The sequence below is a fragment of the Salmo salar genome, chromosome 25 (genome assembly GCF_965601325.2).
Source record: "Salmo salar chromosome 25, fSalSal1, whole genome shotgun sequence".
NCBI classification, from domain to species: domain Eukaryota; kingdom Metazoa; phylum Chordata; class Actinopteri; order Salmoniformes; family Salmonidae; genus Salmo; species Salmo salar.
The window spans coordinates 29,789,685-29,803,749 of record NC_138315.1 but is presented as its reverse complement, the minus strand read 5'-3'; the positions used below and the strand labels follow the sequence as shown (position 1 = coordinate 29,803,749).

General features: G+C 36.9%; 1 protein-coding gene across 1 annotated transcript in view; it reads right to left on the bottom strand.

Annotated features, from left to right (window-relative positions):
* LOC106586511 (tumor necrosis factor receptor superfamily member EDAR) overlaps window positions 1–14,065 on the bottom strand; it is a 54,217-nt gene that overhangs the window by 25,231 nt on the left and 14,921 nt on the right. The gene's annotated exons all lie outside the window — the stretch shown is intronic.

Sequence of the window (14,065 nt, the reverse complement as noted above, 5' to 3'; positions counted from 1 at the left end):
AGGGTCAGAAATACAAGTCTTCCACTGCTTAAGAAAGCCGTCACTCCTCATAAACATTTGATCCACACCCACACTATGCGTCATCATTTGTGTGAGTTATACTTGACTGAGTGTGTGTGTGTAGGTGATACTGTTCTCTACTGTAGGTTACTCCTCTGCCCTACTGATGTGATGAGATCATTAATGATCCCCCTATCAGAGCTGCCAGTCACTGAGGAGAGAGAGTGGGAGAGAAGGAGTATGTGAAAGGAGGAGAGCAGCCTGGTGGAAGAGGAGAGGATCAGCTCATCACCTCTCTGACACAGATGGATTATGGGTAACCAGCCATTAGAGCAGGCCTGGGCAATTATTTTCCATTAGAATATATTTTTGCCATCACGGGCCAGAATCATATTACAGGATTATACATCATGTGTAAGACTGTGTTGACAGACATATCTACTATAAATCACATCCAGATATGCTACTTATTTTACTTTTTTAACATGCACAGAAATAAACCACTTCCATGTTCTCCTTTTGGTAGGTATTTTCATTATTAAACAGGCAGTGAACTACACGGAGGGAAAAGTACACTGTGCTTTCAGCACCACGGACAGAACTCTTGTTAACGGGTATGCACAAAAACACAAGAAAGAGAGAACGCTCAAGATTACATTTAAACTACTCAATGAACTCTCTGATGGGCATTGACTAGAGCAGTGAAGTCAGGTATAGTTTCTGACGTCGCTATGCGCAGGATTGCTGAGAGGTGAGAGTCAGTAACAGATTATCTGTGCCTTGACGTGTTATATTCTGTTCACATACATAGGTTGACCCAAACATCTTCTGAGCATAACTCCTAATCTTTAGAATGTTTTGTTCATCCAGGGATGCATAGAACCTCGTCAGTGACATTGTTTGAATAGTTCTCCAATCACTGCATCAGACTGAAGATCGATAAGCTCAAGTTGCAGGTCAGTAGAAGCGTTATCCACATTGAAGGTGAAAGGAGAGGAAACCAACACCATGTCATTTCCCAACACTTTGAAATTCTCACAATTCACTGTTCAAAGCACGCAGCAGCGATGTATGCTTCTCCCGCTGGTCATCTGATAGGGAACAGACTAGTCATGTCAGAAGGTGGGTGAGATTGTTGGCTTCTACTTGGCGGGTCAGGATGAGTCATTTTCCCTTGAAGGCTTTGACAAGGCTGTACATCTGATGTGCAAAAAGGACCTTCCCTTGTAGTTTGGAATTCAGTTCATTCATGAGGGCCATGATGTCCACAGTGAAGGCAAAATCAGCCAACCATTCTTTATCTTGCAGTTGACGGAAATCCACATATTTCCTTTCATTTACAAAAACTCAGTAATCTCCGACTTCAGGTCCCACACCCTTTTAAGCACCTTCCCCAAACTCAGCCATCTCACGTTTGTGTGGAAGGGTAGATCTGCAAGACCCGACTGTCTCTTCCAACAGTGAGACAAACTGGCTGTGGTTTAAAGATTTTGCTCTTATGAAGTTTACCACTTTAGTGACTGTATCCACAACATGGCTCATTTTCAGAACACATTTACAGAGCACCTCCTGATGAATAATGCAATGCAGAAAAATTATTTTCTGATCTGGGTTCAGCTCAGCTACTTGATGTTGTATCCTTTTCAGAAGGCCAAAGTTTTATCCTGTCAAGTTTGGGCACCCTGGATACCTTTTCAAAACTCAGTCCCAGCTTTGCCACAAACTTATTAACCTCCTCCAATAAATATTTCCTTGTGGTTGTGCTCTTCATTAAGTGCACTGAAGCAAGCTCCTCTGTAATTTAACAGTCTGGGGTTATGACTCGTAAGAAAATCAACAATTGCACCGTGTCACGTCCATCACTGCTCTCATCCAGGGCCAAGGAGAAATAGGAGAAATCCTTTACCTTGTCTTTCAACTGTTGTTCCATATTCTCTGCGATGTCCTCAACACGCCGTGTCACTGTTCGTCTTGACAGGGAAACATTTTCAAACAACTATTTCTTGTTGGGGCAAAGTATTGCTGCAGAGTCAATTAAACATTATTTAATTAATTCTACCTCAGCAAATGGCTTGCTATGTTTAGAAATTTTTTAGGACAGTACATAGCTTTTTTGTCTGGAAGTGTCGGGACACAGCGATGCTCTCTTGTACACAGCTTTCCCTGATATCGCAATAAAGACATTTTTCGACGTCCACTCTTGCTGGAACCCCCTACATTCATTGTCTACTTTCCTTTTCTTTGAAATCTTTGAAAAACACATTTTTGCACAATTTCTAGCTAGCTACTATTTGTAACTATGACGTGTGTCAGCCTGTCAATCACCGTCGTTCAGTTGTTATTTATACGTGCCTTCAAAATAAATGCCCACAAGCGGTGGGAGTTAAATCATTACACAAAGGCGAGTATTCATTGGGATTTTAATTTGAATAACAAATATGTTTTTCAAAACTTTACTATCGATAATTATTTCTGTGATCTGAGCATAATTCCGCGGGCCGTATTGAATAAGGTCGCGGGCTGGCCTTTGCCCAGGCCTGCATTAGAGGGACTGTACTTTGTTTTAGTTACAGTAGTACTGTCACAGATCTGGAAACCCTTTAAATACTCTGGCAGCACAAAGTTACTATACTTATATAGGCACTCACAGGTATGTCACGGTCAAACACACACTCTCGCTCTTCTCTAAGATCTGTAGTGACTAAGGTATACAACCACTCACAAGTACATTGAAGAACACATAAAACTAAAATTAGATCAAACTTCAAACATGATTTATCCTTTTTATTCTTGTATTTAAGAGAATAATATCAATGTAGAGGATTTCATTGATTGAATTATGTTTATAGCAAAGCTATAGACTGTGTGTGAGAGAGTTGCGTGTGTGGGTGTATGCATGCTTACGTGCGTACATGTGTGTGCGTGCTTATGTGTGTATTGCGTCTGTCTGTGTGTGTGTATAGCGTCCGTCTTTGTGTGTGTATAGCGTCCGTCTGTGTGTGTGTATAGCGTCCGTCTGTGTGTGTGTATAGCGTCCGTCTGTGTGTGTGTTGCCAGGCCCTTACCTACAGGAGACAGATTTTTATTGGCCCACTCCCAGCATTATAATAACAGTCAGCTCTTATTTCTCTCAATAAAGGATAAATGAGTGTGCACGCGTGTGTCAGTAAAGTATAAGTAATGTGGTCAGTGTAATTGGAAGGTCTTGGCGAGAGAGTCTTTCCCCCCAGAAACACCCATTACATAAAGCTGAGTTAAACCGTTAAACTGAAACATCATTACATAAAGCTGAGTTAAACCGTTAAACAGAAACATCATTACATAAAGCTGAGTTAAACCGTTAAACAGAAACATCATTACCTAAAGCTGAGTTAAACCGTTAAACAGAAACATCATTACCTAAAGCTGGGTTAAACCGTTAAACAGAAACATCATTACCTAAAGCTGAGTTAAACCATTAAACAGAAACATCATTACCTAAAGCTGAGTTAAACCGTTAAACAGAAACATCATTACCTAAAGCTGAGTTAAACCGTTAAACAGAAACATCATTACCTAAAGCTGGGTTAAACCGTTAAACAGAAACATCATTACATAAAGCTGGGTTAAACCATTAAACAGAAACATCATTACCTAAAGCTGAGTTAAACCATTAAACAGAAACATCATTACCTAAAGCTGAGTTAAACCATTAAACAGAAACATCATTACATAAAGCTGAGTTAAACCGTTAAACAGAAACATCATTACCTAAAGCTGAGTTAAACCATTAAACAGAAACATCATTACATAAAGCTGAGTTAAACCATTAAACAGAAACATCATTACCTAAAGCTGAGTTAAACCGTTAAACAGAAACATCATTACATAAAGCTGGGTTAAACCGTTAAACAGAAACATCATTACATAAAGCTGGGTTAAACCGTTAAACAGAAACATCATTACATAAAGCTGGGTTAAACCGTTAAACAGAAACATCATTACCTAAAGCTGAGTTAAACCATTAAACAGAAACATCATTACATAAAGCTGGGTTAAACCGTTAAACAGAAACATCATTACCTAAAGCTGAGTTAAAGCGTTAAACAGAAACATCATTACCTAAAGCTGGGTTAAACCGTTAAACAGAAACATCATTACCTAAAGCTGAGTTAAACCGTTAAACAGAAACATCATTACCTAAAGCTGAGTTAAACCGTTAAACAGAAACATCATTACCTAAAGCTGAGTTAAACCGTTAAACAGAAACATCATTACCTAAAGCTGAGTTAAACCGTTAAACAGAAACATCATTACATAAAGCTGGGTTAAACCGTTAAACAGAAACATCATTACCTAAAGCTGAGTTAAACCGTTAAACAGAAACATCATTACCTAAAGCTGAGTTTAACCGTTAAACAGAAACATCATTACCTAAAGCTGAGTTTAACCGTTAAACAGAAACATCATTACCTAAAGCTGAGTTAAACCGTTAAACAGAAACATCATTACCTAAAGCTGAGTTAAACCGTTAAACAGAAACATCATTACCTAAAGCTGAGTTAAACCGTTAAACAGAAACATCATTACCTAAAGCTGAGTTAAACCGTTAAACAGAAACATCATTACCTGAAGCTGAGTTAAACCGTTAAACAGAAACATCATTACATAAAGCTGGGTTAAACCATTAAAAAGAAACATCATTACCTAAAGCTGGGTTAAACCGTTAAACAGAAACATCATTACCTAAAGCTGAGTTAAACCGTTAAACAGAAACATCATTACCTAAAGCTGAGTTAAACCGTTAAACAGAAACATCATTACCTAAAGCTGAGTTAAACCGTTAAACAGAAACATCATTACCTAAAGCTGAGTTAAACCATTAAAAAGAAACATCATTACCTAAAGCTGAGTTAAACCGTTAAACAGAAACATCATTACATAAAGCTGAGTTAAACCGTTAAACAGAAACATCATTACCTAAAGCTGAGTTAAACCATTAAACAGAAACATCATTACCTAAAGCTGAGTTAAACCGTTAAACAGAAACATCATTACATAAAGCTGGGTTAAACCATTAAACAGAAACATCATTACCTAAAGCTGGGTTAAACCGTTAAACAGAAACATCATTACCTAAAGCTGAGTTAAACCGTTAAACAGAAACATCATTACCTAAAGCTGAGTTAAACCGTTAAACAGAAACATCATTACCTAAAGCTGAGTTAAACCGTTAAACAGAAACATCATTACCTAAAGCTGGGTTAAACCATTAAACAGAAACATCATTACCTAAAGCTGAGTTAAACCATTAAACAGAAACATCATTACCTAAAGCTGGGTTAAACCGTTAAACAGAAACATCATTACCTAAAGCTGAGTTAAACCATTAAACAGAAACATCATTACATAAAGCTGGGTTAAACCGTTAAACAGAAACATCATTACCTAAAGCTGAGTTAAACCGTTAAACAGAAACATCATTACATAAAGCTGGGTTAAACCATTAAACAGAAACATCATTACCTAAAGCTGGGTTAAACCGTTAAACAGAAACATCATTACCTAAAGCTGAGTTAAACCGTTAAACAGAAACATCATTACCTAAAGCTGAGTTAAACCGTTAAACAGAAACATCATTACCTAAAGCTGAGTTAAACCGTTAAACAGAAACATCATTACCTAAAGCTGGGTTAAACCATTAAACAGAAACATCATTACCTAAATCTGAGTTAAACCATTAAACAGAAACATCATTACCTAAAGCTGAGTTAAACCATTAAACAGAAACATCATTACCTAAAGCTGAGTTAAACCGTTAAACAGAAACATCATTACCTAAAGCTGAGTTAAACCATTGAACAGAAACATCATTACCTAAAGCTGAGTTAAACCGTTAAACAGAAACATCATTACCTAAAGCTGGGTTAAACCATTAAACAGAAACATCATTACCTAAAGCTGGGTTAAACCGTTAAACAGAAACATCATTACCTAAAGCTGAGTTAAACCGTTAAACAGAAACATCATTACCTAAAGCTGAGTTAAACCGTTAAACAGAAACATCATTACCTAAAGCTGAGTTAAACCGTTAAACAGAAACATCATTACCTAAAGCTGGGTTAAACCATTAAACAGAAACATCATTTCCTAAAGCTGAGTTAAACCATTAAAAAGAAACATCATTACCTAAAGCTGAGTTAAACCGTTAAACAGAAACATCATTACCTAAAGCTGAGTTAAACCGTTAAACAGAAACATCATTACCTAAAGCTGGGTTAAACCATTAAACAGAAACATCATTACCTAAAGCTGAGTTAAACCATTAAACAGAAACATCATTACCTAAAGCTGGGTTAAACCGTTAAACAGAAACATCATTACCTAAAGCTGAGTTAAACCATTAAACAGAAACATCATTACATAAAGCTGGGTTAAACCGTTAAACAGAAACATCATTACCTAAAGCTGAGTTAAAACGTTAAACAGAAACATCATTACATAAAGCTGGGTTAAACCATTAAACAGAAACATCATTACCTAAAGCTGGGTTAAACCGTTAAACAGAAACATCATTACCTAAAGCTGAGTTAAACCGTTAAACAGAAACATCATTACCTAAAGCTGAGTTAAACCGTTAAACAGAAACATCATTACCTAAAGCTGAGTTAAACCGTTAAACAGAAACATCATTACCTAAAGCTGGGTTAAACCATTAAACAGAAACATCATTACCTAAAGCTGAGTTAAACCATTAAACAGAAACATCATTACCTAAAGCTGAGTTAAACCGTTAAACAGAAACATCATTACCTAAAGCTGAGTTAAACCGTTAAACAGAAACATCATTACCTAATGCTGAGTTAAACCATTGAACAGAAACATCATTACCTAAAGCTGAGTTAAACCGTTAAACAGAAACATCATTACCTAAAGCTGGGTTAAACCATTAAACAGAAACATCATTACCTAAAGCTGAGTTAAACCATTAAACAGAAACATCATTACCTAAAGCTGAGTTAAACCGTTAAACAGAAACATCATTACCTAAAGCTGAGTTAAACCGTTAAACAGAAACATCATTACCTAAAGCTGAGTTAAACCATTAAACAGAAACATCATTACCTAAAGCTGAGTTAAACCATTAAACAGAAACATCATTACCTAAAGCTGAGTTAAACCATTAAACAGAAACATCATTACCTAAAGCTGAGTTAAACCATTAAACAGAAACATCATTACCTAAAGCTGAGTTAAACCATTAAACAGAAACATCATTACCTAAAGCTGAGTTAAACCGTTAAACAGAAACATCATTACCTAAAGCTGAGTTAAACCATTAAACAGAAACATCATTACCTAAAGCTGGGTTAAACCGTTAAACAGAAACATCATTACCTAAAGCTGAGTTAAACCGTTAAACAGAAACATCATTACCTAAAGCTGAGTTTAACCATTAAACAGAAACATCATTACCTAAAGCTGAGTTAAACCGTTAAACAGAAACATCATTACCTAAAGCTGGGTTAAACCATTAAACAGAAACATCATTACCTAAAGCTGAGTTAAACCATTAAACAGAAACATCATTACCTAAAGCTGAGTTAAACCATTAAACAGAAACATCATTACCTAAAGCTGAGTTAAACCGTTAAACAGAAACATCATTACCTAAAGCTGAGTTAAACCGTTAAACAGAAACATCATTACCTAAAGCTGAGTTAAACCATTAAACAGAAACATCATTACCTAAAGCTGAGTTAAACCGTTAAACAGAAACATCATTACCTAAAGCTGAGTTAAACCGTTAAACAGAAACATCATTACCTAAAGCTGAGTTAAACCATTAAACAGAAACATCATTACCTAAAGCTGAGTTAAACCATTAAACAGAAACATCATTACCTAAAGCTGAGTTAAACCATTAAACAGAAACATCATTACCTAAAGCTGAGTTAAACCGTTAAACAGAAACATCATTACCTAAAGCTGAGTTAAACCGTTAAACAGAAACATCATTACCTAAAGCTGAGTTAAACCGTTAAACAGAAACATCATTACCTAAAGCTGAGTTAAACCGTTAAACAGAAACATCATTACCTAAAGCTGGGTTAAACCATTAAACAGAAACATCATTACCTAAAGCTGAGTTAAACCATTAAACAGAAACATCATTACCTAAAGCTGGGTTAAACCATTAAACAGAAACATCATTACCTAAAGCTGAGTTAAACCATTAAACAGAAACATCATTACCTAAAGCTGAGTTAAACCGTTAAACAGAAACATCATTACCTAAAGCTGAGTTAAACCGTTAAACAGAAACATCATTACCTAAAGCTGAGTTAAACCGTTAAACAGAAACATCATTACCTAAAGCTGGGTTAAACCATTAAACAGAAACATCATTACCTAAAGCTGAGTTAAACCATTAAAAAGAAACATCATTACCTAAAGCTGAGTTAAACCGTTAAACAGAAACATCATTACCTAAAGTTGAGTTAAACCGTTAAACAGAAACATCATTACATAAAGCTGGGTTAAACCGTTAAACAGAAACATCATTACCTAAAGCTGGGTTAAACCGTTAAACAGAAACATCATTACCTAAAGCTGAGTTAAACCGTTAAACAGAAACATCATTACCTAAAGCTGAGTTAAACCGTTAAACAGAAACATCATTACCTAAAGCTGGGTTAAACCATTAAACAGAAACATCATTACCTAAAGCTGAGTTAAACCATTAAACAGAAACATCATTACCTAAAGCTGGGTTAAACCGTTAAACAGAAACATCATTACCTAAAGCTGAGTTAAACCATTAAACAGAAACATCATTACATAAAGCTGGGTTAAACCGTTAAACAGAAACATCATTACCTAAAGCTGAGTTAAACCGTTAAACAGAAACATCATTACATAAAGCTGGGTTAAACCATTAAACAGAAACATCATTACCTAAAGCTGGGTTAAACCGTTAAACAGAAACATCATTACCTAAAGCTGAGTTAAACCGTTAAACAGAAACATCATTACCTAAAGCTGAGTTAAACCGTTAAACAGAAACATCATTACCTAAAGCTGAGTTAAACCATTAAACAGAAACATCATTACCTAAAGCTGAGTTAAACCGTTAAACAGAAACATCATTACCTAAAGCTGAGTTAAACCGTTAAACAGAAACATCATTACCTAAAGCTGGGTTAAACCATTAAACAGAAACATCATTACCTAAAGCTGAGTTAAACCATTAAACAGAAACATCATTACCTAAAGCTGAGTTAAACCGTTAAACAGAAACATCATTACCTAAAGCTGAGTTAAACCGTTAAACAGAAACATCATTACCTAAAGCTGAGTTAAACCATTAAACAGAAACATCATTACCTAAAGCTGAGTTAAACCATTAAACAGAAACATCATTACCTAAAGCTGAGTTAAACCATTAAACAGAAACATCATTACCTAAAGCTGAGTTAAACCATTAAACAGAAACATCATTACCTAAAGCTGAGTTAAACCGTTAAACAGAAACATCATTACCTAAAGCTGAGTTAAACCATTAAACAGAAACATCATTACCTAAAGCTGGGTTAAACCGTTAAACAGAAACATCATTACCTAAAGCTGAGTTAAACCGTTAAACAGAAACATCATTACCTAAAGCTGAGTTTAACCATTAAACAGAAACATCATTACCTAAAGCTGAGTTAAACCGTTAAACAGAAACATCATTACCTAAAGCTGGGTTAAACCATTAAACAGAAACATCATTACCTAAAGCTGAGTTAAACCATTAAACAGAAACATCATTACCTAAAGCTGAGTTAAACCATTAAACAGAAACATCATTACCTAAAGCTGAGTTAAACCATTAAACAGAAACATCATTACCTAAAGCTGAGTTAAACCGTTAAACAGAAACATCATTACCTAAAGCTGAGTTAAACCATTAAACAGAAACATCATTACCTAAAGCTGAGTTAAACCGTTAAACAGAAACATCATTACCTAAAGCTGGGTTAAACCGTTAAACAGAAACATCATTACCTAAAGCTGAGTTAAACCGTTAAACAGAAACATCATTACCTAAAGCTGAGTTAAACCATTAAACAGAAACATCATTACCTAAAGCTGAGTTAAACCGTTAAACAGAAACATCATTACCTAAAGCTGAGTTAAACCGTTAAACAGAAACATCATTACCTAAAGCTGAGTTAAACCATTAAACAGAAACATCATTACCTAAAGCTGAGTTAAACCATTAAACAGAAACATCATTACCTAAAGCTGGGTTAAACCGTTAAACAGAAACATCATTACATAAAGCTGGGTTAAACCGTTAAACAGAAACATCATTACCTAAAGCTGAGTTAAACCGTTAAACAGAAACATCATTACCTAAAGCTGAGTTAAACCGTTAAACAGAAACATCATTACCTAAAGCTGAGTTAAACCGTTAAACAGAAACATCATTACCTAAAGCTGAGTTAAACCGTTAAACAGAAACATCATTACCTAAAGCTGAGTTTAACCATTAAACAGAAACATCATTACCTAAAGCTGAGTTAAACCATTAAACAGAAACATCATTACCTAAAGCTGAGTTAAACCATTAAACAGAAACATCATTACCTAAAGCTGAGTTAAACCATTAAACAGAAACATCATTACCTAAAGCTGAGTTAAACCATTAAACAGAAACATCATTACCTAAAGCTGAGTTAAACCATTAAACAGAAACATCATTACCTAAAGCTGGGTTAAACCATTAAACAGAAACATCATTACCTAAAGCTGAGTTAAACCGTTAAACAGAAACATCATTACCTAAAGCTGAGTTAAACCATTAAACAGAAACATCATTACCTAAAGCTGAGTTAAACCGTTAAACAGAAACATCATTACCTAAAGCTGAGTTAAACCATTAAACAGAAACATCATTACCTAAAGCTGAGTTAAACCATTAAACAGAAACATCATTACCTAAAGCTGAGTTAAACCATTAAACAGAAACATCATTACCTAAAGCTGAGTTAAACCGTTAAACAGAAACATCATTACCTAAAGCTGAGTTAAACCGTTAAACAGAAACACACAGGGTCTCAGATTAGTTTCAACACTGTCCAGGCTAAGGGGAAACTCTCGGTCATTACAAGCCTTCTTAGATACAGATGAATTCATTTCTCATTCTGTGAGGACACCGAGAGTGTAGGTTTTCTGAAACACCACAGTAATGACCCGCTCCAGTCTTTAATGGGGTCGCATTATTAAACAAACACTGATTTTACTGGAGCCTAATGGCCCCACCATGGCTTGTGTGCTCTCTCTCTCTCCTGCAGAGGGCGTGTGTGTGTGTGCACGTGTGTGTGTGCACGTGTGTTGGCAGTAAATCAAACAGGCAGTAAATCCTGCAGCCCTGCAGTCAGGAGGACTAAGCTGTTGCCTTGTTTGGTTGACTGTTTACCTGCCTGTTTATCTCCCTTTATAAACTACAGCATGCACATGAACATACACAGGAACAGAACTAACGCTCTAACCTCTGGCTGAGCGTATTCACATTTACTATTACACAGCAAACATAATATATCAGGCCTCATTGTGCCAGTGTGTACAGTACTGTATGGTGCGCAATCGTGACACATAACAGATGGATCCAGCAAGCAGCCAAGTCTTTAAATGTGAATCTCAACACTCCACCACACTGTCTCTTTAGTTTGTGGAAATACATTCCCAAAATAATAGAAGCCTTTACACCACATGGAGACAATGTTGCTGATACTGCTCCTGGAAAAACACACAAGTGTCCAAGTGTTTTACCTCCCAAATCTTGAATTAGTCCCATACTGTTTCTATACATCCCTACACTCTTTAAAAAAAGGTGCTATCTAGAACCTACAAGGGTTCTTTGGCTGTCCCCATAACTCTTTTTACAGAGGGTTCTACCTGGAACTTAAAAGGGTTTTACCTGGAACCAAAAAGGGTTCTCCTATGAGGACAGCTGAAGAACCCTTTTGGATCCCTTTTTTCAAAGAGTGTAGTAACATACTAAGGAAGTGTAGCTCACTCTCACACAAACACACAGTACATAAAATAATTTAGACAAACCCAATATTGGACGGGGAAATTCACATGCAAGACATTCTGACTCAGACCCACAGGATGGGCAACATCTAAGCCTGTCTGCCTGTCTTTAGGGGGAATTATATTCACTGCAAATATGTATTTGAATAGTAACTAAGACAAAAACAGTCTCTGAAGCGGAGAGGTTGTGTAAGACACACACACACACACACACACACACACACACACACACACACACACACACACACACACACACACACACACACACACACACACAGTAATTATTGTTATCAAGTAAATTTCTCATGGAGTCTCTCTGACAGATAATTGCACCATATGCAAGAAACAACAGGTTGAGAGAGAGCGAGAGAAAGAGAGAGAAGGAAAAGAGAGAGAGGAAAAGAGAGAATTAGCTGGCTTTTTACTGTGGAGAGATTGAACAAAGCCTTTCTCCAGACATTAAGAGGCTATAGTGTTGCTGTGTACTGTAGTGTTGGTGTATTGTAGTGTTAGTGTACTGTAGTGTTGCTGTGTACTGTAGTGTTGGTGTACTGTAGTGTTGGTGTGTACTGTAGTGTTGGTGTGTACTGTAGTGTTGGTGTACTGTAGTGTTGGTGTGTACTGTAGTGTTGGTGTGTACTGTAGTGTTGGTGTGTACTGTAGTGTTGGTGTACTATAGTGTTGGTGTGTACTGTAGTGTTGGTGTGTACTGTAGTGTTGGTGTGTACTGTAGTGTTGGTGTACTGTAGTGTTGGTGTGTACTGTAGTGTTGGTGTGTACTGTAGTGTTGGTGTGTACTGTAGTGTTGGTGTACTGTAGTGTTGGTGTGTACTGTAGTGTTGGTGTGTACTGTAGTGTTGGTGTGTACTGTAGTGTTGGTGTACTGTAGTGTTAGTGTGTACTGTAGTGTTGGTGTGTACTGTAGTGTTGGTGTGTACTGTAGTGTTGGTGTGTACTGTAGTGTTGGTGTACTGTAGTGTTGGTGTGTACTGTAGTGTTGGTGTGTACTGTAGTGTTGGTGTGTACTGTAGTGTTGGTGTACTGTAGTGTTGGTGTACTGTAGTGTTGCTGTACTGTAGTGTTGGTGTACTGTAGTGTTGGTGTGTACTGTAGTGTTGGTGTACTGTAGTGTTGGTGTGTACTGTAGTGTTGGTGTGTACTGTAGTGTTGGTGTACTGTAGTGTTGGTGTGTACTGTAGTGTTGGTGTACTGTAGTGTTGGTGTGTACTGTAGTGTTGGTGTACTGTAGTGTTGGTGTGTACTGTAGTGTTGGGTGTACTGTAGTGTTGGTGTGTACTGTAGTGTTGGTGTGTACTGTAGTGTTGGTGTACTGTAGTGTTGGTGTGTACTGTAGTGTTGGTGTACTGTAGTGTTGGTGTACTGTAGTGTTAGTGTGTACTGTAGTGTTGGTGTACTGTAGTGTTGGTGTGTACTGTAGTGTTGGTGTACTGTAGTGTTGGTGTACTGTAGTGTTGGTGTGTACTGTAGTGTTGGTGTGTACTGTAGTGTTGGTGTACTGTAGTGTTGGTGTGTACTGTAGTGTTAGTATGTACTGTAGTGTTAGTGTGTACTGTAGTGTTGGTGTACTGTAGTGTTGGTGTGTACTGTAGTGTTGGTGTACTGTAGTGTTGGTGTGTACTGTAGTGTTGGTGTACTGTAGTGTTGGTGTACTGTAGTGTTGGTGTGTACTGTAGTGTTGGTGTGTACTGTAGTGTTGGTGTACTGTAGTGTTGGTGTGTACTGTAGTGTTGGTGTACTGTAGTGTTGGTGTACTGTAGTGTTGGTGTACTGTAGTGTTAGTGTGTACTGTAGTGTTGGTGTACTGTAGTGTTAGTGTGTACTGTAGTGTTGGTGTACTGTAGTGTTGGTGTACTGTAGTGTTAGTGTATACTGTAGTGTTGGTGTACTGTAGTGTTGGTGTACTGTAGTGTTAGTGTGTACTGTAGTGTTAGTGTGTACTGTAGTGTTGGTGTACTGTAGTGTTGGTGTACTGTAGTGTTAG